This window comes from Ornithodoros turicata, chromosome 1 (assembly GCF_037126465.1).
Source record: "Ornithodoros turicata isolate Travis chromosome 1, ASM3712646v1, whole genome shotgun sequence".
NCBI classification, from domain to species: Eukaryota; Metazoa; Arthropoda; class Arachnida; order Ixodida; family Argasidae; genus Ornithodoros; species Ornithodoros turicata.
The window spans coordinates 92,905,608-92,932,573 of NC_088201.1; the positions used below are offsets into that span (position 1 = coordinate 92,905,608).

A 26,966-nucleotide genomic window follows, 5' to 3' on the forward strand; every position below is an offset into this window, starting at 1 on the left:
ACCGGCGAAGTTTTTTCTTGGACCGAAAACCGTTAGATATATTTTTCGGTTTCCCTCCTGAGCGAAAAAAACGTATACGGTTTCGATTCCGTTCCGGTTCGCACCAAAAGAGCGTTTTTTTTTTTTTTTGGTTTTCGGTTCCGGTTTTCGGTTCGCTCCGACACCCTGCTTTTTCTCTGCTTGAAGTCGCTAAATTTGGCTTAAAATGTCGCTAAATCTTGCGACATTTAGGTAAAAAGTGGCTGAACGTCGCCAAGTCTAAAATAGGCGCGTAATTTTACAAAACATTACTGACATTGGTAGCTTGAATGAATTATCTATGTTCGCAGAAATCGGATTAACATTTTTGGGGCAAAGGGAGCCTTTCTGACTGCATACAGTGTTCTACAGAATGACGCAACCAGTTCAACTGTGTGGCGTTATTATACAGCTATTGGCACGCACCGCAAAATACGGAATTTCGTGCTTTAATTGCATTGCACTTTGGAACCTCATAAGACGTGAAGCTATGAAACCTATTTTGATTTGTTCATGACAATGATATAACATGGGGGCGGGGCTTTATTGATTTGTGCATACTGGATGCAGAACCTGCACTGACAGCTTTAAGGGGGTATGGTAGGGTAGCACGGCCAAAAAATCGAATGTTCAATTTTGTCACAGAAAAATCGACCGCATTGTGAGGAACAAATCTGCGAAAGCGCATCCTTGAGCATGGCGCCAAAAGCGGTTTAAACATCGCGCCAAGGAGCGGCGCGCCCCCTGGCAATTAAAAATGGCGGCCGCCGGTTTGTTTACGGTTGATTTTTTCGCTGTTTTCTTCAGTTTTTCTAGGTTTTCGGTTTGTTTCGTTTTTGTTAATAGTCAACTGGTATATGATGAAGTACAATTGTCTTCTGAAAATATTTATTGCTTATCTAAACGTGTCCGCTAGTGGTGCTCTTGTACCTTGTTTTCATCTTTGTTTTTTCACTGCGTTGTTTCTCCTGCCGTTTTCCTCGTGGTCCCCTTCGAGTTTTTCGAACGTTTTTACGTGTTCTAGTCATGCCACGGTCGTCTGGAAGATGGACAAGAAGGCGTAAATTCAAAGGAAACCAGTTCTCAGGCGAGAAAAGCAATGAAAAGCGGGCACGACGAAGCGCCAGCTTTGCGAAAATTGGTGAGAAGACCTTTGTTGACTCATTCGATGTGGACGGCGCTCGCACAACTGGGTATCGTCTTATCGACTTTGAGCTTCTTCGTAGCTTCCTGGAGGACATCGCTGTGTGCAAAAAGTGTCATGAAGGAGAACTAATTCTGGAAGAAGCTACTGAGAGGCGAAATGGTTTGGCATCGTGCATAAACGTCACCTGCAGCCAGTGCGACGCCCTCAGCGTATTTGAGACTTCCAGGCGCATCGCAGGCAACATTTTTGAAGTGAACCAGAGGTTCACCTATGCTCTTCGCACCTGTGGAAAGGGAATGACTACCGGTCGCATTATGTGTGCGGTGCTCAACCTGCCGCCGCCACCAACAAAGTTTGCGTCATACAACGCTAGGCTTCTCGACGCATCCACAACCGTTGCGAACGATAGTGTGGCTAAGGCTGCCGAAGAGGTCAAGTCAGAGGGCTGTGCATCTGACGAGGAAATAGAAATTGCAGTGACAGTGGATGGAACTTGGATGAAGCGGGGGTACTCATCACTACACGGCGTGGTTGCAGCAATATCAGCTGACACTGGAAAAGTGCTAGACTTTGAAGTTGAGTCGAAGTTCTGCCACATGTGTGCCCGAAATCTTCACACAGATTCCAACCGGTGTGATTGCAAGATAACCTACGATGGGTCATCTGGTGGGATGGAGGCTGCAGGGGCCGTAAAAATCTTTGGACGCTCTGTCGACAGACACCAACTAATGTATACAACATACATCGGTGATGGAGACAGCAAAGCATACCTTGCAGTGAAAGACTCTGAACCTTATGAGAAAGCCATCGAGAAACATGAATGTGTTGGGCACGTCCAGAAGCGTATGGGCACCAGGCTCAGGAACATAAAGAAGAACGAGAAGGGGAGGAAACTCTCAGACGGCTTGCCACTGTCAGGGAAGGGACGACTAACAGAGAAAGACATAGATTCCCTGCAGTTCTACTATGGCAAGGCCATACGGGACAATACAGACAGTTTGGAGAATATGAGACGGGCTGTGTGGGCAATATATTTCCACAAATTGTCCACAGATGAGAATCCAAACCATGGACTCTGTCCAAAGGGGTCAATGTCGTGGTGTGGATACAACCGCAGCATTGCTGATGAACAGCACGAGAGGTACTCCCATAAGAACAGTCTTCCTCAGGCTGTGATGGATGTCATCAAGCCCGTGTTCAAAGCACTGTCAGACCCAGCTCTTCTCAGCAAATGTCTGCATGGACGAACGCAAAACACAAATGAGTCGTTCAACCAACTCATCTGGTGCCGCTGCCCCAAGACAACGTTCGTCAGTGCGGATGTCTTGAAAATTGCTACTAATGATGCTGTGGCTTACTATAACGATGGAAATTTTGCAAGAAAAGCTGTGCTAGAGGCCCTCGGAGTGACTCCAGGTGTCTACTGTGATGTAGCTCTCAACAGGCTGGACAAAGAGCGTGTTGACAGGGCCGAGTTTTACAATTCTGCCGAGAGTAAGGAGAGACGCCGGAGAAAGAGAAATGCGAAGAAGGGCTTCACAGAGGCCAACAAAAAAGCGAGAAACGAGCTGTATTCTCCTGGAGCTTTTTGAGCACTTGTGTGACACATATGCGCATAAAACTTTGTTTTTCTCAAAATGGGTTTTTCATGTATTCCTAAAGTTCAATGTACCTTTCCTCTGCAACTATTCACCCGGCAGTAATGAAATTTGGCACACATGTTCAAAAATCATTCATAACTAATTTGAACCTAAAAAAACAGGGATAATGTGAATGGAAATATCTGAAAAAAAAAAGTAAAATACTGTCTTCTTGGGCATCTTCAAGCATGGACTTTTATTTTTTAACAAAAAAGTTCAAGAGAGTGAGGATATCTCTTTGGTTCGGGTTTGACCTCTGGGTACCTACAATAAAACTTCCAAATATTATCAGAATATGCTTTGTGGTTGCTGAGGAAAGGTACACTGAATAATGAACTGTACTTGCAAATTTGGCGGTGGGTCACAGGATACGTTGGCCAACTGACCACTGAAAAAGGGTGTTATACTAAGCACATGGGCATTCTCTTCGTGCACACAAAATTTGATGTTGATATCTGCACCCTTAAAAGGCAACAAAAAGAAAATAGGGATAGTAGATTAGATTGGACGAGATAAAAAGAAGAGGACAATATGCATTCAACAAGCGTCAAATAGGGGATTGTAAACGCCTCAGAAATAGTGAAATGGCAGCAAGGACTGGAAGCTCATTCCCACAGGCTCCTTCACCTCTTTGTGTCTGTGCATGTATGGATACGTAACACAAAATAAATTTGACATTCGAAAAAAAAATAGAAAATGCTATCATGCAGAACGAGGAATTTGGTGAAGAACCGCGTATTAAGCTCTTGTAATACATACAACCTGGGATACATACCTGCCCGGGAGACAGTTTTTTAGCCCCCTTTCACTAGTCCTCTCACTCACATTCACTTGCTTGTTCAGAGGAATGCAGCTAATGTTCGATATGCACTTTGACGCACGCTGGTTACAGGCGCAATATGCACCACATTCAGTGAGCGTCTTGCAATGTGGGCCGTTTTGCATGCCCATTCTCTCCAGTCGCCACCACACTAACAGGCGCAGGGTGCGCTGGTGGCGAGCGCTGTCCGCTCCCTCATTGGGCTACGCCGAAGCGCTGTTACTCATTGGAGATACTCGCTGATGAGGAGCGCACAGTAATTTTGCTAGCTTTAGCGGCTTGAAGTAGCATACGACCCGGAAACGTTCAATTTCAGTCGTTCCTTGTTTCCACGTTCTCTCAGAACGACGCCATGGAGCCTTCAATACTGCACCAACCATTTTTTTACCGATGTTATCACATTTCCTCTGTCACTAAAAAATATCATGATCTGCTGGACGAAGTCGCTGAAAAACAAAAAAACAACAAAAAGAACAATAAGAAACCCAATATACAAAAAACGTCGCTAAATAGAGCAAAACTTCGATAAAGTTTCCGACATAATCGCTAAAGTGGCAACACTGACGACACATGGAAGAGTAATTCCTTTTTCCTCAGTATTCTGGCGTTCAGTGCAATGCGTCAAGAGTGTCGATATCAACGTTATTCGAATGTCTCTTTATTATTATTACAATACATATACAGGTGCCGTTTTTATTCTTTGCATATTTTTTCTTTTCTGTTCAGAAAAGGCTATGAGAGCAGCATTGATGCCGTTTTTACAGTTAAGCGTACTATGAACGAGGTGCTCATGTCTGTTCATTACAGGTTTGTGACGTAAAACCTATGAAATCTACACAGATGCCGTTTTTGCAGGTGGGTCTGCACTCTCGCGAAAGAAACGGATAAATTTACGCTTGCGTCCAATCTTACCCTTACTAAGCGTAAATTTCGACAAAATGGCTGACGCCGTATCCGTCAAGCCGTGTTTAATTTCTAGTAGCCGTAACCGCACCGTAAGCGTAAGGGGCGGAGTTTTATGCGTAAACGGCACGGGGAACATGATTTACTCTTATATTCTGACGCATAAGATTTCCTCTTGACGGATACACTAAAGCATGGTACACACTAGTGCGTTCTGCTGCGTGCGGATGCGTGCGGGCGCTGGTTGCCTTGGCAACAGATACGTGCGCGACCTCCCGCAGCAGAACCCAAGGAGTTCGCCCGAGCTCAACTTTTTCCGACGCACGCAGCAGCCCGCAAGCGGAGAACGAATCGTGAGGCCGCCTTCCGAGCGCGCGCAGTAGGTTTCTCTCTGCGAGACTGTTTTCAACATGGCGGCCACCGGAGTGGAAATCCCGTTTGGTGCTCATTGGCTTACGGTTTGGTGACGCACGCATTCGAACGCAGGTATGTGAACAGCGGAACGGGTTGCTTACAACGCACGCATGCACACGCAGGCGCCCGCACGCAGCAGAACGCAGTAGTGTAAACCATGCTTAAGGCTCTGCGTCGAAGTATTAGCCCTTTACGCCTATATTGACGCGTATTGTTTTTCAATTGTTATACGGGCCCTGCCTTCTGAGAACACGTGCATAGTTCCGTGTGCAAAGCGTCTTTTCTTTCGCTTGGTTAACCGTCGCTCTGGATCCTGGGGTCTCATGGTCTCACATCATGCACCGTCTAGCAATGTAGGTTGGCACTTGGGCTTGGTGTCTTTAGTTTTGTTGAATTTTGTACTTCATTTGTACTTCAAACGTATGGGCAGGAAGGAATTGCATCGAACGAGACAACGTCGCACGATGCAGTGGGCCAAGCACGCGGATGCTGCTTAAACAGTTGTGATGGTCATCCTCGCTACAAATCGATATACGTACGCCCATTGTCCACCGTGCTGGTGCCTTATGTGTGATGGTCGTCCTCGAGCAGATCATTTTGTTATAGGTGAGACTCTTTCCGCTTTAGTTTTCTCCGATGTGCGTTTCTCGCAGTTGAAGCATCTGTGTTAACGATTCCTCATCCGTTCTTGTAATGACAGTTCGGATGATTATTGCTGATTATAGCGCAGCATGATGAGTTGACAGGAAGCAAATGGATTTTCTGCCTTGTAAAAAGCGGTAACGGTTTTCGATAACGTGGTGCAGGTGGTGGTGGTGCTCCTACAAAACACGTGTGGAACGCCACTTCTTAGAGAGCTAAAATGATTTATGCGTCTAAAAATATTCAGTTAAATGTTATGTTGAAGGACTAGAGTGTTTCCAGCACAGTAATTGGTTTTCGAAGTCCGTGTTACGTTTATGACAATTTCATGTAAGCGGCCTCAGCGGAGATGGACTCAGGTCTGGCAAAGAGCGCCTTATCGGTCTGATTTATTTCGGGGTTACGATATTTTCAAGAGTAGCTTTCGCATTTAAACACTAGAAACATTATCAGTTCTGCGGTATATACTCCTGCACAGACACGTGTACACATTTGACAATACCACAGAGCACATGAATGACATGATGAAATTATTTACGCGTCTAACACTATTCAGTTGAATGTTATTTAAAGGACGAGAAAGATTCCAGTATGGTATGTTGTTTGGCAGTCCATGTTATGTTTGTGACTATTTCATGTAAGAGGTCTCTGTACCCTGTCTCTGTGATAACCCACGTCTGGCGAAGAACACCTTATCGGCATATTTATTACGGCGCTGGCATATTTTCGAGATTAGCTTTCTCATTCAAATACTTCAAACAGTATCATACCTTTGGAATCTACTGTTGAACAGACAAGCGTAGCCATTTGACAATACCAGCAAGCACATTATTTTGCGCTTTTGACAATAAACTTCTATTTCCAGCGTCCCCAGGAACATGGCACACTCTTCGTAGTCATGCTGCACTGCACAATACCCCGCTTGCGCCCTGAGTCGTGCTCCTGAAATTTCTACTGTGCGACACATTGTTGAAAGAAGTACACAAGACTCTACTGCGTCACGCATATACAGACAGTACAACCCACCTGTAAAGATGACTTGTAAGTTGTGACTACTTCATGAATAATGATGCGTTGCTCGATAAATGCTACGTCTGAATACACTGAACGTCTGAATACACGGATACTTCAGTTGTTATAAATAATTAGCTTATGACCTGTCTGCAACAGATTTCTTTTTGTATTCTATGTACCTCGATGCCTCATCCTGTGATATAACGCTCATTAAATGTTTTTACTCTATAAACGTCAACTAATTCAATTACAGTGAACCCTCGTTAATATGACCCCCGATAATCTGACATACGCGCTTTACGACCATACTCCTGGGGAACAATGCAGTGAAACCTCTGCAAATCCCCCCCGTTAATATGACAATTCCGCCTTATGACCAAAATTTTCGGCAACGACCATGGTCATAATAACGAGGGTTCACTGTACTAGCTCATATAGCTAGTCTACATTTTGTATTTTTGTTGTGCTGACGTGCTCTGAAGATGCACAAATGTGATTTCATATTAGTCCAAAATACTGCAGGTATTGTAATACGTTGGTTTATGGCTACCATGCTGTTCCCTTTTTTTTTATTCATGTTAAGTCACGTGCGCCTTATGCCTCATCATTTTCAGGCCATAGGTGCAGTATTCTATAAACACATGTATCTATTACTGTGGGCTCTTTCCTCAAATAAAGTGGAATTATTTGGTGAATGTTTGTTGTATTACGGTTTAGATGTATGCTGCTAACGATGTCGGAAATACTAAAATGTATCCAGATGTTCTGGTTTAAATGAGATACCGGCGTACGCGGGCTATGGTAAGAGGGTGAACCTGGTTCCAGTGATGCACTCGTGCTTCTTATTTTTCTTTTGACCATCGCAAGACTCTTGTATATTGCTTGCTTTGCGCAAGAATGTGTCTTTTACATCAGTTATTCACGTGATGAATGCAATTGTCTGTGTCATACGATTTTGCAGTGCAGTATTCCTAGCTATTGTGGCGTACTTGACCGTCAACTGCCACGTCTTTTGGATCAGCAACAGGAGGAGGAGGAGGAGTGTCGTTGGGAGGAACCCGAGAGGTCTGCCTGCCTGATTAGGCGGCATGTTTCTCGGGAAGGGAAAGGTGGTGGAGAGGAGGAGAGGAAAGGGTGAAGTGGAAGACCGAGCGGAATCCGCTCAGGGGGAGGATAGCTGCGTCCATGGGCCGACTTCAGGGGAACTGTTCCGGCATACGCCTATTACACATCTGAGGGAAACCCAGGAAAAACCTCAGACGGCCCGCTGATTCGAACCGCGGACCTCCCAGTCTCCAAGCGCACGCGTTATCGCTGCGCCACCGGAGCTGGTGGATCAGCAACAAGCTATGCCTATACCAGTTTTATGCTACAGAAGTAAAACGCGAAACCGGTTTGTGCCATGTGGCATTGCTCCCCCCCCCCCCGCCCCACCCACCTCATGTCAGCATTTCCAACAGTTGCTTATCCAAAAGACGCATAAGACGACAGTCAAGAAGCCTTTTTGTTATTCACAACGTCCTTCGTTTCCACTCTTACTATGAGGAATATGGGGGATAAATAAGCGTTAGTATCAGGGTAATGTTACGACGGATGGAATAACAGTCAACCACTGGCGGTTGAACCACGGTTCGATTTTTGACCTTTAATATCCGTCACGGCATCTATCCGTACAGCGCTAACGTATATGATAAGGGTAAAAAACGGATAGTTTTTGTTACTCTTACTATCCGATTTTTTCCCGAGAGTGTACGGCGAGGCGGACATCCTCTCGAACATAGTATGTAGCTACCCTATTGAAAAATACTTCAGAAAATCTCGTAGAAACATAGCATTCCTTCAGAATTTCTTACAGAAGCGTGTTCGTCTCTCAGAATTTCCCACAAAGGATGCAGATTCGAATACATATCATCACAGGCACACCAATGTGAAAATATCCTGTGGGATAATTCAGGGTCTGGCCTTGTGATTTCTATGAGAAAACAGCGTGATTCAGAAACAGCGTTTATTCCAACTGCCAGCAAGTTCGTTAGTCTGCTTTGAAACGATGAAGCGCATGGACGCAGCTACGCATCTCATGCAAATATCGCCAGGAATTCAGGATTTTCGTCGCTTTTGAGGTATATAGCACGTGTGTGTGTGTTATATGATCGTCCGTACTACGCATTCTCATTCTTTATGCGTCTTTACCCCTGTTCGCACGCATTCTGTGGATCGGTAGGTAGAACGCAGTGAGATGGTTATAGCAACTGTGCTTTGGGCAAACGGTATGTTACATATTTCTATGCCTATCTCTCACGCACACACATGTTGTTGTAACCGTGCTTTTTAAAATGCTGTTTCTTCTAGGTTAAACTCTGAAGAAGCGACAGCCAGCGGGAAAACGCATTGGATTCGAGTACGTGGTCGTAACCCATTCTCGTCTCGAGAAAGTTGGATGATGCTTTTACGGAAGAAAGCCTACGCGTTCCCAATGTGAGAAACATAAACTTGTCATAATCACATGAAGAAATTTCTTGGTCGTCGCATTGGACATTTCAAGTACGTGTACAATGCGTTGGGTCATGCCTTTCTGAACTTATTGGCTGGGCCACAAATGTTCTGCAACATTCCTTACAGTGACGGCATGCGACTTACTCTCAATACTTCTCAGCAAGTAAGTATGGGATCCTTCAATTATCATACGGGGCAGTGCAGCTTTCTTAGGATGTTTCTTGCAAGGTGGCCCATTACACTTTCTCATGGGCTTTCTTGCGGGTCTCGAGGCCTGTATGAAATCCTGTGAGAAACCCTCACAGGCCACCCTGTAAGAAGCCCTGTAAGAAAGCTGCATTGCCCCTGCTTGTAAGAAATCCTCCCTGGAATCCTACAGGATCCCTGTAAGAAACTCTGAGAGAAATTTTGTAAGATTTAGTCTCATAACCTCATAGAAATTCCTTCAGCAGTCTGAGAGATTTCTTTTGTAAGATTTTCTGAAGTATTTTTCAATAGGGTACTAGATGACTAGATACCCAGAATATGTTTTGAAGGAAATTCAGCATGTTCCGAAAAGCCTCGAATTATATTCTAGCGTATGGTGCTATACGCCGAAAATGCCGGTACCCCATTGCACTTTTACACTCCGGGGCATCCCATTTTCGATTTTCCTCCGCCTTGTTTCCAGGTGGAATGCAGGGAGCATCGCCTTGCGGAGCAGGTAGCATATAGTTCACGGAAACACTTTCCCCAGGAATCCTTTGATAAGTGGGTCAAGAAGGATCAAATACACTTAGAACCCCCAAACAACGAAAAAGGAAATCCCGTACGTTCTCAAGGTCCTCCTACCGGGCTGCTCTCCCTCCATTGTCCTTATTCCTCCCCAGAGATTATAGCTGCTGATTTTTCTGCATTTGTGCTTGGCAGAAACTTTTTCAAATGCCGAGAATATCCGAATTTGACAAGGCATATAAATTGCGAAAAACACCCGCCGAATCTCCTCAGGAGAAAATGCCGAAAATGCGGAACCCTAAACATAACGTATTCCTGACACGTCGTAATGAAGCAGCATCGAAATAGCACGGCTACAAGCGATGGAGTGCTATGAGTAGAACTTTAGCCTTCTTCGATAGTCTGAGCGCTTTCATGGATGCTTTCCTTTATTAGGCCGCGAACTAAGCCGTTCAGGGAGTGTTCAAGTGTAGAGTAGGATATTCCATTAGTTATGCTGCTGGCGTCGGAGTATTAAACGCGCTTAAACTAATCCTATGCTTCACTTCACTTCTCACTGCTCACTTCAGCTACTTCGCCTATGAACGTATACGTATTTGTTTAAATTAGCTCGTGTCTAGTAACAGTCGATGTGAGGAGATTAAATAGAACACCCTGTTGGACCTGCCAGATAAACGTAACTTGAGTGAAAGCGTTACAAATGAGGGCGGGACACTGACAGATACAAACAGGAGGCGACAAGAAAGGTGGCATTGCATTTTTGATTTTGTTTTTTGTTTATTTTTGGCTAGGCCCCTTTAACACTTGTCTTGATTCCTCGGTAGCCTCTTTTGCAGAATGAGAGCACAAGCGGTGAAGAAAACGCACAAAAATAATGATAAATAAAAAATGTAAAGGCACGCGCAGTTGAAAAATACTACAGAAAATCTCTTAGAAACTAGCATTCTCTCAAAATTTCTTACAGAAGCGTCTTCGTCCCTCAGACACACACACACACATAAATGGGATTTTCCTATACAGATGATGCAAATTTTTATGCATATCCTTACAGGCACATCAATGCAATGAGAAAATATCCTGGGGGATAATTCAGGGTCCTGCCTTGTGATTTCTATGAGAAAACAGTGTGATTTATACAGGACTGACTTTCTCACGAACTTCTCTTCAGTCTTAAGAGAAATCTCGCAGGACATTTCCCTGTCGGATGAACATGAAGCAAAAACTGACGGGCCGCAGAGAGTGATATGTCGTCCTTGTTGGAAAATAGTTCGTGCGATTACGAATGTTTGTGAATAATCCGTCTTAGGTAGAAGTGTCATGGTAGCTGAGTTTTGTCGTTCTTATTGAAGCTATTAATTATATAACCCGTCATTACATTCTATCGTACATTAATGGAAGCGTTTATTCCAACCGCCAGCAGATTAGTCAGTCTGCTTTGAAACAAGGAAGCGCAAGGACGCAGCTACGGATCTCAAGCAAATATCGCCTGGCATTCAGGATCTTCGTCGCTTTTGAGGTATATAATGGTCCGTGGTGTGCATTCCCATTCTTCATGCGTCTTTACCCCTGCTCGTAGGCATTTTGAGCGCTGATCGAAAGGTAGAATGCTGTGAGGTCGTTATAGGAACTGTGTTTTGGGCAAACTATGCTTATCTCACACAGACATGTTGTTGTAACCGCGCTTTTTGAAATGCTACTCCTTCCAGGTTAAACTCGTAAGAAGCGGCAGGCAGCGGTGATTAACGCATTGGATCCAAGTTCGTGGTGATAACCCATTCTCGTCTTGAGAAAGTTGGATAGTACTTTTGCACAAGAAAGGCTATCTGGACGGGAGTTCCCAAGCTGCAAAACACTGACACGGCATATTCACCTGCAGAAACTTTTTGGTCGTCGCCTTCGACATTTCATATACGTGTGCGATGTGTTGAGTGCTTTTACGGCAGTGTACGTGGAAGGTGAGCGCATGCGCTTTCGAAAGTACGTAACAACTGAATCAAGTTACTTAGTACCGTTATTAATTGTCTGGTGTGGTATCTAGCGAAGGCTTGATTCATCTGTGGTTCATATGAAAAGCTTTCCAAGGGATATCGATAAAGAATGGAAAGCACATGTGCTACTTTGTGTGGCTCCGCCTGGTTTCGCCTGGTAAGAAAGTCTAAGGCAAATCCTGTAGCATTCCTGTAAGAAACTGGGCGGGGGGGGGGGGGGGAGCGGCGATTCTGAGAGATTGCTATGTGAGAAAGTGCGAGAGAAAGTCCTGTGAGAATGTCCAACTATCACACGTAAATTCTCTCGGAATCTCGTAAGAGTGGTTCTGTGAGATTTTCAGTAGTATTTTTTTATGGGTGTACAAAGCCCCAACACCAAAGTATAATTTACCTTCCATTCTTTTTCTCTTAATGTTTTAACTTTGTTTTTTATTAATTTTTCGTGGAATAGCAAGCCTGGCTGACATTTCCTCTATTTTTTTTCTAATAAACATATCCCCCCCCCCCACCGCTACACACACACAAAGACACGAGGTCACCGTCACCTTTCCGACAGGGTGCAACGCATGCGCAAGTATTGCAGAGGAGCCGGACTACGAACTTCCCATAACGTGCTCCTTCCTTGCCTTGTTCTCTTTGCTGCACATTTCCCTGTTGTTTTTTCTTCTTTTTCAGGACGGCACCATTGGCTGACTGCTACTGCCGTCTGCAAAGTGGAGATAACAACCATCTCTCTTCCCCAGTGCTCATCCTCGCACCTCTAAAACTCCGCCGCTCGAGGGAGTGCGGCACGATCGACTTCGCGAAACGAAAATCGTAATACTTTCGCCTTGTCAGCTTTTACCCGGGATGGAAAATACATACATATTGCTTTAACGCTGCACTGCTCTCTATGGATAATGCCTTTTAGTCTCTGTTTATATACTTCGCTAAAAGTCAATTGGTGTTCGTTCTGGTTGTACAGCAACGCTATTTTCCGCTGGGCTTCAAACGAACACGGCTCTTCGCTTTTGCCGTTCCAATGTTGGAAGCCCGAGCTATTTTTGCTGCTCTTCGCTGCAGACGGATGCCATTCAGTCTTTCGGTATGCAGCACAGGTGCTGACTGGTGCGGCTAAAGGGCGGCGATCATGGTAGCGCAGAGCGTAAAATGCCACACGAAAGGAGCAGCCGTAACACGGAAAACGAACCACTTAACTGCGTATTGTGTGGGCCTGTGTAGCCGTGACATACCGGTGTTGTATAGACACATGGTGGATGGCACGACTATGTGCCGTTTCACTGAAACTGTTACGCTCTCTGTTACCCTCTCCAGGAACCTCTTACCGTCGCACGCACGGAAATCCGGTCCAGTGCGTGAGGTATGACGTGGAGCATGGCGCGCATTATTTCACGTAGTGAAGTACGCATCATGTGAGGTTAGTACATTTTGATAAGTGTGATTCAGATGCACCGCATTGCGCTATGATGGCAACCATTGCCCCGAGACAGAGGACAACAGGTTCGGCTGCTACAAAGTCTCTGCTTTGTAAACGCGCAATCCAACAGATGCTACGCTGTACCTTTTGTGTGTGCGGGGGGGGGGGGGGGGAGGCTGCTTTTGGGATTAGTATCAGGAGTAAGGCGAAATGCGTAAGCGTCCCCTAGGTGCCTACCTTCACTGTTGCGGTTAGAGTTCCTTCTTTTAGCAGGTGCGATTGTGAAATAAATATTTGCTGTGCTCGCGATTATGTTGTGTCGTACCTGTGGATTCCTCTATCTCGGAGTTATCGTATATATCGTGGTTACAAGGTATACGAGATATAAGCCCTGAAACGGACGCACGCTTGAAGCTCTGATATCAAAGGGGAGAGAGAGAGAGCTACGACCATTCACACGCTGTCTAATTGACAGACACTGCTGCGGTTATACAGGGTGCTCCCCTCTTTATCCATTGCAGATTTTTCTGTCAGGCTTTTTTTTTAAACTATATGAGAGCAGTATAGATATGGCTTTTGCAGTTGTGTTATGCGGTCAGGTGGAGAACCTGTCGACGAGATTATGTATAGAGATGAGTGCGGGTATGGAAATTCGTACCCGCAACCGCACCGCACCCGCTGGGGCACTACCCGCATCTGCAGCAATGTCATTGGCTCAACCCGCATCCGCACCGGCATATCCCTACGCCTATCCGCACACCCGCCGATATACCCGCAGCCCAATGCGTACGCATGTTTCAGTTATGCCACATGATCGTGACAGCATGAAATGATCTATTGATGCTGAGAACAACGTCCGTTAGCAAACCACTTTTCCAACGCGTACGCTGTGGCCACTGCTGACATGGTTGCCAGCTTACTGATGCGAAGTGTACCGGTCTTGGTGGCGAATATTGCAAACAACAACGACTTTATTTTGAGATGCTGAATTGGATATGGAACGTCCTGGAAAGTATTTTGGGCCAAATGTTCGCCGTGAATCGGGTCATACACAAACATCCGACGGGTTGGTTTTGCGCCTGCGGGTATTGCGGGTATTTCCGCGTAATCCGCGGAGGTAGTGCGGTTCTACCCGCACCTTACCCGCAACCCGCGATGACACGGAAGTGTGTACCCGCAAAGAACAAACTTGTGCGGGTACCGCGATATAGCCGCACCACACTCATCTCTAATTATGTAGCTACAATATGACTACCTAAAATTCATCAATTCACTCTTTATTTAGGGTATTCCAGGAAGAAAAAAAAACAAACAAACAAAGTAACAGAATGGGAGACAAACATCGTTGAAAGCCATCCCAGTTTGAAAAATCGTAAAACGCGCACGTGTGGTGAATAAACATAGTTGATTTCTGATGTGCAAAGCGGCTCCACAGTTATATTGATAACGGACTGTCGTCTTTTCTCAGGGATAACTTGATGCAAATTCTAGCAATCCCTTAATATTCCGCACCAACAGATCAGACCTTCAAGCAGAATAGCAGTATTGTTAAAGGGATCATGAAATGATTTTTGCGAATTCCGAGTACTCTGCCGGCAAGGGTTATCGAGATTCCTCACGATCATAAGCAAAATGACTTTTAACCGTATTCAGTGCACCAGTTACAACGCAAAAATAGCGGGGCGTGACCGCCGGATGCATCCCTTCGAAGCGGGCTTACGTCATCAACATCCAGTCCTCTGAGAAAATTATGGAGGACCGGGAGCACACACCCCTGTGACCACGTGGGTGCATGGGTTCGGTTTTGCAGCAAACGGCGCTGTCGTATATCAGCCGTCGAAATCAGTAGAAATATAGCGAAACCCAAATTGTCAGCGGTGGAGGAAGAGATTATAAGACGCACACAGCGTCTAGGGATCGTTTGCGTGCGCTGCAGCTTTTTTTTAGACATTTTCTGACGAAGAAGAAGCACAGAGAGGAAAACGTGCTCCAGTTACCATGTCGGCAGTAGGTCCATTCTTTTCAAAAGAAAAGTGCTGCACCAGTTCTTTAATAAATGCGAGGTCTATGGCAAAAAGAATGCGAGAAGGTTGCACTCCCTGAACTAGTTCGGGAGGTGCAGGCAGTGCAGGCGGAAAAGAATGGACCTAATGAACGGCTACACTACACTTTGGTAGGCTTCTGTGTCCACAGTTAAATACGACCTTAGCTCCAGGACAAATGAAAACATATTTAATGACAAAATTTGCAAGCTTGCTTGGAAATTTTGCAATTTACTCGTAAAAGACCATCCGCAAACTGGCAACATCCTCTGTGCTTGACGTCACGGCCAGTTCACCGCGCATGCTGCTAGCAGTACCCGCCGTTCACGGGTGTGATTAATATAGAATATTTTCGCTATTTCAACAATTTTGAACTAATTATTCCACAGGGTGAATGCTTTTTGAAGAGAGGAACAAATTCAAAACTTCGTAGGCTTGTCAAATATTCTTTCATGGTCCCTTTAAAGGTATCGAACGTCGTCCTCGACTGGGAGCGCCACATCTTGCGGACCGGTAATATGTTCGGCGTCGCTTCATAATTTAAAAAAAAGTCATGATTTGCACGCCAGTGTTTGAATGTTGATCCGAGCCATAGTACGTCCTTGACCGATTTCCAACGGCGAGGTGCGCAAACGTTACCCTTAAAACTGACCCGCATGGAGCGATTTTTCCACGCGAAAACGCGAGTCAACACGAGCGCCGACGCCAGCGAAGATGTTCCCGCATGGCCGCCATATGCCTGCCGTTGGCGCGTTCGCAGTGTTGCCTGGACTAAACAACATCAGGATGCACCGAGCTTATTCGGGAAAACACAAACAGAATTAAAAAATAAATAGAGATATAAAACTTGCTCGTTGTGTATGGGAAAAAAAATGTCATTTATTTTGTGGGTTGTCTTTACAAACATGCACAGGTGCACGTAATTTTTGTACACGAAATACGAAACGGTGTGCACAATTGGCCAGCTCGCGCGCTTCATGGCCGCCTTGGTGGAAGGAAAGGGAGGAGGAGCCGGGCCACTCCAGTGAAATCACCGGTCGCGTTGCGGTTTCGGTTACATACATCTCTACGGGAGCCCCGAACGCACAGTTTCAGAATACTTGGAGAGGTGTGGTGGTAGCGCTCCGAAGTGGCCCCCAAAGTGGCGTGTGCAAGGCGACCTCATTGGGCTGTTCAGGTAACGTGACCCTCTCGCGGCTCCAAAGAAGCTACATATCTCATCTCCTATCCTCAAGTCACTTGCCCTACGTCTCTCTTCTGTTGAAAAGCCGTTAGGGAGCCTCCTTTTCTTCTTTCGTTCATGATGGCCGCAGAAGAAACCGCAAGATTTCTCTGTCACATGCGATGCGTCCCGCTTCCATTGGCCAAAGTTCCTTCCCACTTCCGGAGGCGTCCCGATGCCAACCGTTTTTTACTGCCCGGCCCTGATACCTGTTCGTCGGTGAAAATGTTTTCTGTTCGTTCGTCGGTTCGTCAAGCGCGCGAGTCAGAAGTAGACGGTGTTGACGCCGACGCGCGCGAATCGCGAGCAAAGTCGCTCGATGAGGGTCAACCTTTGCTGCGTCTGAGGAGATCATGGGAAAAGATTTAGACAGCTCAGCCGACATACACGCGTCCATGTAAACTCAGTATCGTTGTCTATTCTTGTCCTAATTCATACATAAGTGTGAGACTGAAACGAAGCTCCTTGTGTTCTGGCGCCGAGGGTACCGTCACTATGCCCGTTACCGCTCCTTTGATCGACAAGCCGGAATTCGGTACGACAAGCATCGCCGCGACATCGAATTCAAAGTCGGTGGCAAAGTACGGCTATGTACCGCTTCGCAAACGTGGCCTGAGCAAGAATTTTCTGTCCTGCTTTATAGGCCCCTAGCGGGTCCTTCGACGATTTCGGACGTCCATCACGTAGGGAAACCCCTTGATCCCCCCACCCCCTAACACATCGTCGTCGCATAGGCCCCGAGATAACGTCACCCGCATCAAACCGTTCATATCCCCATAGTTCCTTGCCTCACGTCGCCTGGTTGGCTGCCTTTACACACGAGGGAACTTGTGAGGCAGAAACGAAGCCTATTGTCATCGTCAGCTTCGCTGTCCCTGTGTTTTAATTGACTGTGCCGTATTCTAATTTTGCTTGCCCGTCCCTTGTATAAGCTCCTCATTTCTCCCGCTTCACGCAAGTCATAATGTTCAGTCGCTCGAACTCATGATATTGATGCTTCTGCTTAGCTCTGGCGCTCCGGCATACGAACGAATGGCGCTAGTATGATGGAATGCTGCGCTTACAGATTCTTTTTTCAGTAACTGCTTGACACAAGATAATACGCTGGTCAGTACATGAAGGAGAGTAATTGTCGTACTCGATGAACGACGTGAAGTCTGGCTTCTCCTGTAAGTGTGTACATGCTGAGGAAAAGGTACAAAGGTTCGTAAAATTGCAAAATGCGGTCCAGTGAACTAGGCTACATGTAACCATCTCCTTCTAGCTTGCTTTGGAGGCCGACGTTTGCCCATGTTCAAGTTATTTAGGAAGTGGAATAAATTCTGGATAGAGACGAAGGCACGGGGCTGCAGTTGGCACAGCGATGGCAAGCAGACCGTAAGAAAAAAATAGTGTTTTTTTTTTATTTCAGCGGCTACATGCATTGCCACAGCCATTTCGTGGGGGAAATTATTTTTTTTTTTTGGGACAGGGAATTAAAATGGGGAGTGTCCCAAGGCGCTTTCTGTCTCTTACTCAAAAAGCATCTATTATCTTAGGAAATCCGACTGAGCATTTTTTTTGCGTAAAATGTAACTCGTTCCATTGTGTGATCGCTTTGACGATCCTTCAAAAGCACGTGTTTCTCTGTACATGTACTCCTTGACAGGTTCAAGCTCAGTTTATTAAACTCGAGAGTTATATTTGGTTTATTTAGATGCTCGAACGCAGAGGTAACAAATTCCCAACTCTGGGGAGGGTTTCGTCGTGAGATGCACAAACGAAATGCAAAATTATAAAGGCGAAATACAAATCACAAAAACAACATCAAAATTGTGAGAGCAAAAAAAAAAAAAAAAAAAAAAAGAACAGGCAAGGAGAAGTAACACAGTGACACCTGAATTTGCTTACGAAAACGAGGGAATGAGCACCGCAAGAAGCCAAAGTATTGCGAACCATTATTTATCCGAGCCATAAAAAAAAGAAAGAAAATAGTACCATGTGAGTAAAACTGAGGCATTTTATTGTTAGGGGGCGTAACTTTGTCACCCAGTTATCATCCGTTTAACAGGATAGACTGTAAGATGTGGGCTTACTGAGAGAATAACAAACTCGACAATGAGCGCTGAAGCCTCGTACATTATTCATGAAGCCAGTGTCACTAATGATGGAAGTCGATTACTCATGATTAATAGAAAGGTCCAGCGCCATATTGTTAAATCGTTTGAAGCGGGTCGAGCTTACCCCTGTGTAGCTCTCCCAACAGGGCTGCACAATGTCAAGTGGATGGGGCGTTGTAGATGACACTTATCGTTGACACTGTGAGGTTGATTATGAACGATGCCTAGTAAGGTAGCAAAGTTAAGCTGTTTATTTTCGCGCAAGTTCTGCGGTATTCGTATTCATTCATTTTTTTCTTGTTTATTTTCTTTGTTGTCGATTTCTGTCAAAACTCTGGTTGTTGCGTCTTTCAATAAGGAAGCGGAGTGAGTGAATCTTCGAACTAGCAACACACGTGTAGCGTGCCGTTTTAGTCCAGTATAGGTTTCATAAGAATGTTGCAAGAACATAGCGCTGGGAAACGTTTGTAACACCCGACACAGGTATTTATGAGATTTATTAGAAACAGAAATAGAAAGGAGTAATTTGGAATACTACGATTTGCAAGACAGCAATTCGGTGGCGCAATTTATTAGCATTCTGCGTAGAATCCTGGAAACAAGTAGCTCCATGCGTTACGAGCCGGATTAAAATCACTAAGTGTGTCAAATGTATCCTTATCTTCTAGCAAGATTTCTCTAAAAGGAAGAGCTAAGGAGATTCGTCCATGGAACATAGGACGCGCGAACACACAAAAACCTGAAAGGACTACAAGAGGTCTATCTAAAATTAAGCACCACAGCCCCCCAAAATCCTGGGAGAAACCCCTCCCTCTGTTTAATGCCGTATTGGTGTCGACGAATAGATAGATAGATGCCTCGTCTACTAGTCGTAGGAGGCGTTTGTAAGCCTCTTCATTTCCGCTGACATTTCCGGTTTTTTTTTTTCATTCTATTAAACATATCGCCCCCTTCATTTTCATATGTGAAAACCAAGCCTACATCATGGCTAACCTTTCCCTTTTTCTCTTTTTTTATCAGCATTATACATATCCCCCCCCCTTTTTTTTCAATACTTCTCTAAAAGGGACCACGAGGGGATCCTAAAGACCTCTCCGAGCATATGTAATACATATGCCGCTAACACATTCCCCATGTGGAGTAAGAACCCAGCATTGGTTAGGATAACGGAGATATTAACAGGGAAGCACAGCAAGCAATTAAAAGAAAAGCGACCGCTCCAACCCGACCACGGACGGCGCAACAGAGAAAGTGAATGTGACGCCAGAAGCAGGTGGCCTTCCCGCTGGTGTACTGGGTTGGTGCAACCCTGGAGTAAGCAAATGATCCAAGTGACGTCAGGCTTTTTATAGGGTGTGTGTCGGGCGGACACTCGACGCTTTCTGTCGGCTGCCTGCGAACCATACACTACGCGGCGCGAAAATAATCATGATATGAGCAGCTCATTAGATCATTGCTTCGCGGGTTCTCTGAGGCATATCCGAGTGTCATTGAGCGCCGAATCGTGGATCGCACTCCGTCCACGTCATGAAGTTCAAAGCAATAACCGCCGTGTTCGTTACCCAACGAGTCAATGAAACAAAGGCTACATTGTTAATATCGGTGCTTCGTTTCCTGACAATGAACAGCAGGCATTCCTTCGGGTCTCCATACTTGCAAAGGGAGACCCAACTGGTTCTCTCCGGATACGACGTAGCTCTCTAACATGCCGCGTTAGTTCACCGGACACGACTCAATGTTACCTTTGCTGGTGAGCAGTGATACCGCTTACGACAGGTGGACTCACCAAGCTGCCGTCGCTGTGATAACTTGACAACATCTCTAACGCGTTCCTCTCCATTGCCAGCATTACCAACCTTCCATGACTTCACGTATCGAGTCTCTAAATCAGCTAGCAGATCGACCTCTCACTATGACAAGATTGCTTAGTCTATACCGACCATGCTGAAATCCAGCTGATCCCTGTGTCGTTCGCAAAGCCCCATGGGTACCTTCCTGGACGATGCAAGCCCTCGGTCGTCTAAGTAAGGTCCTTCATCGTGTCCCATCAACCCCTAGCGCCATGTCCATGGTCATCCATCTTGGTACCGTCCCTTGGCCTACCCAGTGGGCAGTCACCACAACCGTTCTCCGCTTCCGGCAAGATTCCGGCGTTGCGTCCACCCTGTGACCAGGCCCTCGTGCAGTGTTGTACCTGTGCTGCTCTGACTGTTCCTCTGACTTGTATTCTGTTCCTCTGATTTCTGTGTTCGGTTTTTGTAATAGCAAACCGGCGTCAGCCTAGCGGACCTTGCCTGTTTTCTTTCAGCTAATAAAGATATGTCCACCCCGGAATTAGAAAATCGCCTTTTGTGCACAAATTCACGTCTTTCCGGGCGTCTACATGCATGACAGCTGCGAAATTTGATAAAACGTGTTGGCATTACGGAGCGTAGCGTGCCCGATGGGCATAGAGCCAGATTATCTGAACAGCAACACCATGGACGTCCACGGTTCCGTCACCAATTATACGTCCCAACGCTCTCACCCGCGTTCAATCAGCAAGCAACAGCCGTCAACATCGTCTACATGAGTTTCTTCGGTTGAGTTTCAGAACTGTCAACTAGAGCTATAACTTGATAGTCAAAGTCATCAACTCATTCACACAATTCACATCACGAAAGCCACAGAAGTAAATGCCACGCCCACAATCTCGTGGATTTCTCCAGCAAAGAGAGGTCAGCCATTTTTTTTTTTTTTTTTACTTATCGTCTGATTTATAGTGGCGGTCGTCCCTGTCCCAGAGAAGACACACGCGTGTCGGGTCGGATTATTCGAAGTGTACTGCCAGTCGACTGTGCATAGTAGGAAAGGCGACATGGCGAGGGCCCGTACGGCAGCGTGCTAGAGTCACCCTGAAGTAAAAGTCGCACTTCAAGAGTGGTTGAAAAGTACCTGTCCACCCTCATTGATTGAAAAGCTGAGGCGCTGCCTTTGCAACTTAACGAACCGGAGCGGAAGAGCGTCAGCGAGCGGCGTGGCCCAGCTAAAGGAGCATGGAAGGAGGAGTAGAGAGTAGGATTACAAGAGCTGGGAATCCTGGTGCGCAAGAGATCTTTCAATCTGGAGGGTCGGTAAAAGCCGCTTCTATCGGCTGTCAGTCTTATGCTCAATATTGAGGCGCGCGTCTTCTTTGTGTTGGAAGTGTCAGCTCATATCACGCGGTAAAAAATAAAAATAAACGATGTCCGGAGTGTCGTTCATGCTCCTTTAAGAACACCCATAGTGTCGCATCTAAGGCCCCGTGCGCCGCCCGACAAAACCCTCGGCAAACCAAACTTAGGTGTCCCGATTTATAACAAAAATAAAAACGTTGTCAATGTTCTCATCTAGGGTTTGCTTAGCGGACTGGAGTATATTTGCTTAAAAGCTCCGATGGACGTTCCGCGCGGTTTCGTGTAGTTGCTCTCACTGTTTTCGTGGGACCCGCGTCTTGATCTAATTATCACTCATATAGAATTTTTCTCGCGGTCGCTTTGACATCATTATAACGAGGACGACATTATTTTGAACACTGCAGGGATCGGTTAATATATTTTTGTAATGTTGACTGAATGGATGAGGTCTCGAGTAGGTGAGCTCTCTTCGTTTTAAGCCTTATTCCTTTATGGTATCCCAACATATTTACCTGTTCCATTTATTCCCCGCAACAGAGCTAACAAATGAAGCCACGTCTAAACCTCTGTCTCCCTTGCCTTTGCCCCGCGTCGTAACACAGCATCATATGAATGAAGGAAAAACGGGTAGGAACACTTTATTACAATTAAGATGAACAAGACTTTCGTGCAGACTCTCACGAAAGACTCTGCACGAAAGTCTTGTTCATCTTAATTGTAATAAAGTGTTCCTACCCGTTTTTCCTTCACTCAGTGTAATCACAGTTAATTGGACTTTGACGTTGCTTTTTACTTTGTATTGTATCAGCATCATATGCTTCAGACAACTGCCAAAACTGCTGCTCTTCGTAAGACATGTTATAAGGTACCCAACGTCCACATGTAGGATGTATGTATTCTCATATTACTGTCATTTTCGTATAATATGCGCATATTCATAATTGTTGTTCAAGTGTAAGCTATTCAGCCACATTCGTGTTATGCAATGTTCGTTCGTGTGACCGCCTGTAAGCATCCTTGCCTCCATATGGGCAAAAAAGCATCATTTCCGGAATAAAGTTTTATCTTCACAAAAGTAACTAAATCTACCATCACAGTGATCTGTGCATATTACTATAGTCGGCCTTCGGCATGACGGCAACCTCACCGAAAGCAAAAAAAAAAAAAAAAGGCGGGGGTGGGGTACACTCTTTTTACGTGCGTTTGACCCCTGCGAGCGCTGCCCAATAGGGGTGCGAAAAACAATTGCGCGCCCTGTGAGACAAAATAAGCAAACATTTTATTGCATATCCTGAAAGAGCTATGTCTCAGCTATGTTAGTACAAACATCGGAAAATTTGAAGATGTCCTTTTTGGGTAAAAATTGCCGCGAAAATGAGAATTTTCCCCTACCCTTCCGTGTTCACGGCATTGTTACGGGATAATGGCTGAAGATAAAGCAACGTGTTTAACATCAAACGAAAGAGCAAAGAATGATCTTTCTGCTCATGCGAAGAACATCACAGTCGGAGATCCAGGGCCTCGGCCATGACCTTCCAAACGTGCGGTAAAAAGGCTCTGTGTTGCGTCTTCGGGATTTTTTTTTTTCGTATACTTTTCTCTTGACCGTATAAATTTAATAGCCCACGGTGGAACGTGCGCCATCCACTCTGTCAGCAAAAAAAAAAAAAAAACACTTCGTTGAAATGGGACATCTCGTTCAAGAGATACAGGGTCACAAAGTTGGAAAAAATTTAAGCCGCGAAATCGCGCCGGTTGCTTCGAAGCGTTGTGGACGGAGAAGAAAATATCACAGAGACCTGCGGTCAGGCATATTTTGCATCTGTTTGTGGGTGGGATAGCATATATTTTATTCGAGAGAAATAAAAAATGTTACCGGCGGGCATCATTCGATTATAAATGAAACTACCCTGTGTGTCTTTTTTAAGGCGAGACAGATTTTTCATTAAAAAACTATAAGGGCTATAGACATGCTGTTTTCACTTCTGTCATTTCTGGGCCGGCGGACGTTCTTGGCCATATGTTGCTCGACCATGAAATGAATAATTGCCTAAAACTCGTTAATTAACTTTTTAATTATAAAAGCTACGAGGTTGTCCCAATGAGAACATCTGTTCCTTTCGGTGACCTGATATCGTAGCCATTTTCAGAACAAAATCCGTTCAGTCCGCAAAAAAATCGTGAAGGAACGCCAATTTTATTCTTTATTTTGTTCATTGGGCATCTTCGGAGACCAGTCTTTCTTTCACATCCAATGTGGAGAGGGTGAAAGAGCTGACTGTCGCCTCTTGCGTCCTGTAAAAAGATTTACAGAAAATGCAACACAAGATAAGGGCAGTTCAGATAGCGTCACCTGATACAGGTGTTTTTGTTTTGTCTCCGAAAATTAAAGCTTATCTTCGACGCATGAGGCGGCACTGTGGCGGCATCTTGGACGCATGAGGCTCCTTCCCCATATCTTATTGGAGATGAAGGAAAGACGCGTCTCCGAAGATGCGCAATGAACAAAAGAAAAAAAAAGGTGTTCCTTCACGAATTTTTTGCGGACGATCTACCAAACGGATTTTTGTTCTGAAAACGGCTACGATATCAGGTCATCGAAAGGAACGGATGTTCTCATTGGAACAACTTCGTAGCTTTTATAACTACAAAGTTAATTAATGATTTTTAGGTAATTAGTCATTTGACGGTCGAGCAACATATGGCCAAGAACGTCCGCCGGCCCAGAGATGATAGAAGTGAAAACAGCATGTCTATAGCCCTTACAGTGTCTTTATGAAAATTCTGTATCGCCTAAAGAAAGACACCCTGTATATATATATATATATTTTCCCCCTTCATTATAATTCACTGGCTTGCACTGTGGCATTGAGGAGTGCTCAGTCACCCTCCCAGGTGTATATCGCTCGCAGAGCGATCCAATTTGGTTCCTGGTCCAATTTGGTACCTGGTTTGCCAATTCCGAATGATGCGCAGCTACCCAGAGCTGACGAGCCGCAAACACGGCGAAACATGTGTCTTCTGGTGCTCTCGCATTGTTCCATGAGCAATATATATATATATATAGGAAACTTGAAAACTCTTTTCCCACCATTTGGTCGCTGCCTCACTGATTTACTTTTAATGTTCTCCATTAATTCCCAAGATTTCGGATATAACTGCTCCGTACCAATCCAAGAGTCATGGAACGCCAGGTGGGTGATGTGTCCTAGTTTCCACACCCTTAGCGTGTCCGGCTTTCATAATTCCAATACTTTTTTCCGTCTACACTGGTCCATGGTCGGACATGGTGCTCCCTTCGTGTCTGATTGTGCAGTAATATTCGTGCGACGTACTGAAACACACACACAATGCACAGAGTAATAAGTACATTAATAATAATTAATAATAATAAATAACATAATTACATCACTTGATTAGGTCGCCGTTACCTCACCTCCGCCTGGCCGCCGTGTTTCGCACCAACCTACACGATAATTAATTAGCCATGCAATCCCTTTTATAGTATCCAAGACTCGTGTATTTCAACTCAAGGCTGCCTGCCTATCCCCGTCCCCTTTTCACGGTTTCGCGTAATCGGAGATAACGACACTTGAGCCTCCCTTAATTAAACTTGCGCATTGCCGTTCACGCATCCTCTTTAAAGCACATACGCTTTCCGCTTGAACGAGCTCTTCAGCGACAATATAATACTAACCATTAGGAAGCGCACCCGTTTCTTTAATTAGGTGCGTGGACCTGCGCCTCACGTCATGCTTTTAAAAGAGCATGGGACAGGCGTGTGATTATTACGTTTCACGGAAGCATCTTTCCATCTTTTTTTCTAGGGTGTTCATTTCGCATTCGTATGTCACAGCAACTTTAGAAAAGGTTAACAGGTTCCCTAGCGGTCAGGTTTTTAAAGACTTCCGACAGAAACGATGTACAAGAGAACTTCTGCAGCTGTGGAACACGGATCGGTAGAGAGTATAAAAAAAGCATTTGTGGCCAGGGATGAGTTGCAACCTGCGATTCACGTTGCGGAGCATATGCTGTGTCGTGTTGCGGAGCTCACAGGCATGCGCCGCTTGCATCGAGTATGCCGTTCTTCAGATAGCAGGGGCGACGGAAGGCCATCGACACAAAGGGTGTGGGCCGAAGTTCGAAGGAATGGCACACTGAGAACCTTTTGCGAACATATAGACTGGTACGCGCTGTACGCGTTTTAGGATGAGCCCAGATATGTTCGCATTGCGACATTCTGTTAATTAGGAAATGGCAGTCTTCCTCCAACCGATACAGTAGGCAGGTGCTTTGTGTGAGAGGAAGAGTGACGGTACCAATGCATATGTGTACGGGAAGTAACAGATTGTCCTAGCCACATAAGAAACGGTAATACTAGTGAATATTCGGTGAAGATGTGCTATTTGTGTAGGGACGATCCCAATTGCATTTTTACTTGCTGCCCTTGCACAGTGACGACGTAGTCTACATTGAAGCGCTAGTATAAATTCCACCTTGAAGGCACGCTCTACATCTTGGCAGAGGTGTCGCAGGGCAGGCTTCAATGTGCTTCCAGAAGGAGGTATTGAAGCCGATCAGCCTTGTTTTCTATGTCAGCGTTGAATGATTGTCATTCAACTCCCAATCACTTTGTTCATAGCCAGCGTCAATATCCCCCCCCCCCCTCAAGTTCTGCTTCATTTCATTTTATTTTCGATGTATATCGGGAATACTCTAATCCAAAGGCTCTCTCGTCCCCAAGAACGCAACAGAAGAACAAAAAAAGAAAAAGAAAACAAGTTGCTAACAAGCTTGACGATATCAGTAAAAAGAGGGTGAAAGCCTAGTTTTGTTTTTCTATGTTCTCTATTTGTAATATGGTAGAGCGTTCTGTTGCCATATTATGACAGCTCGCAATCAGATGCGATATAATATCTGTGTGTATTGTTCTTAAGACATACGTACGTGTCAGTATTAGCATCAAACAGGAGAACTGCTTGTGCAGGTAGCTCTTTTACGCAGACAGACACCGTGTCGAGAATCAACTTCGGAAAAGGAAAGCAGTTCTGAAGGACTTCGTTGACACTAGTTAAAGGAGCATGGAAGACACTTCGAAGTTTCCTTTATACCGCGCAATATCAAGAGACTACCTGTTGGAACTGTATGATTATATTATAGAATATAATATATTTATATAAAAATATTTTGTTTGGTACGTACGAGGGGGGGGATATATGCATTAGAACATAGAAAAAA

General features: G+C 45.2%; 1 protein-coding gene and 1 long non-coding RNA gene across 2 annotated transcripts in view; one reads left to right on the forward strand and one right to left on the reverse strand.

Moving 5' to 3' along the window:
• The window catches only part of LOC135378473 (neuropilin and tolloid-like protein 1), a 758,425-nt gene that overhangs the window by 153,618 nt on the left and 577,841 nt on the right, over positions 1–26,966 (reverse strand). The gene's annotated exons all lie outside the window — the stretch shown is intronic.
• On the forward strand, positions 5,271–6,580 carry LOC135366463 (uncharacterized). The gene is made up of 3 exons (XR_010414176.1): positions 5,271–5,295; positions 5,373–5,548; positions 6,450–6,580. It is a non-coding gene; the product is annotated as an uncharacterized LOC135366463 (long non-coding RNA).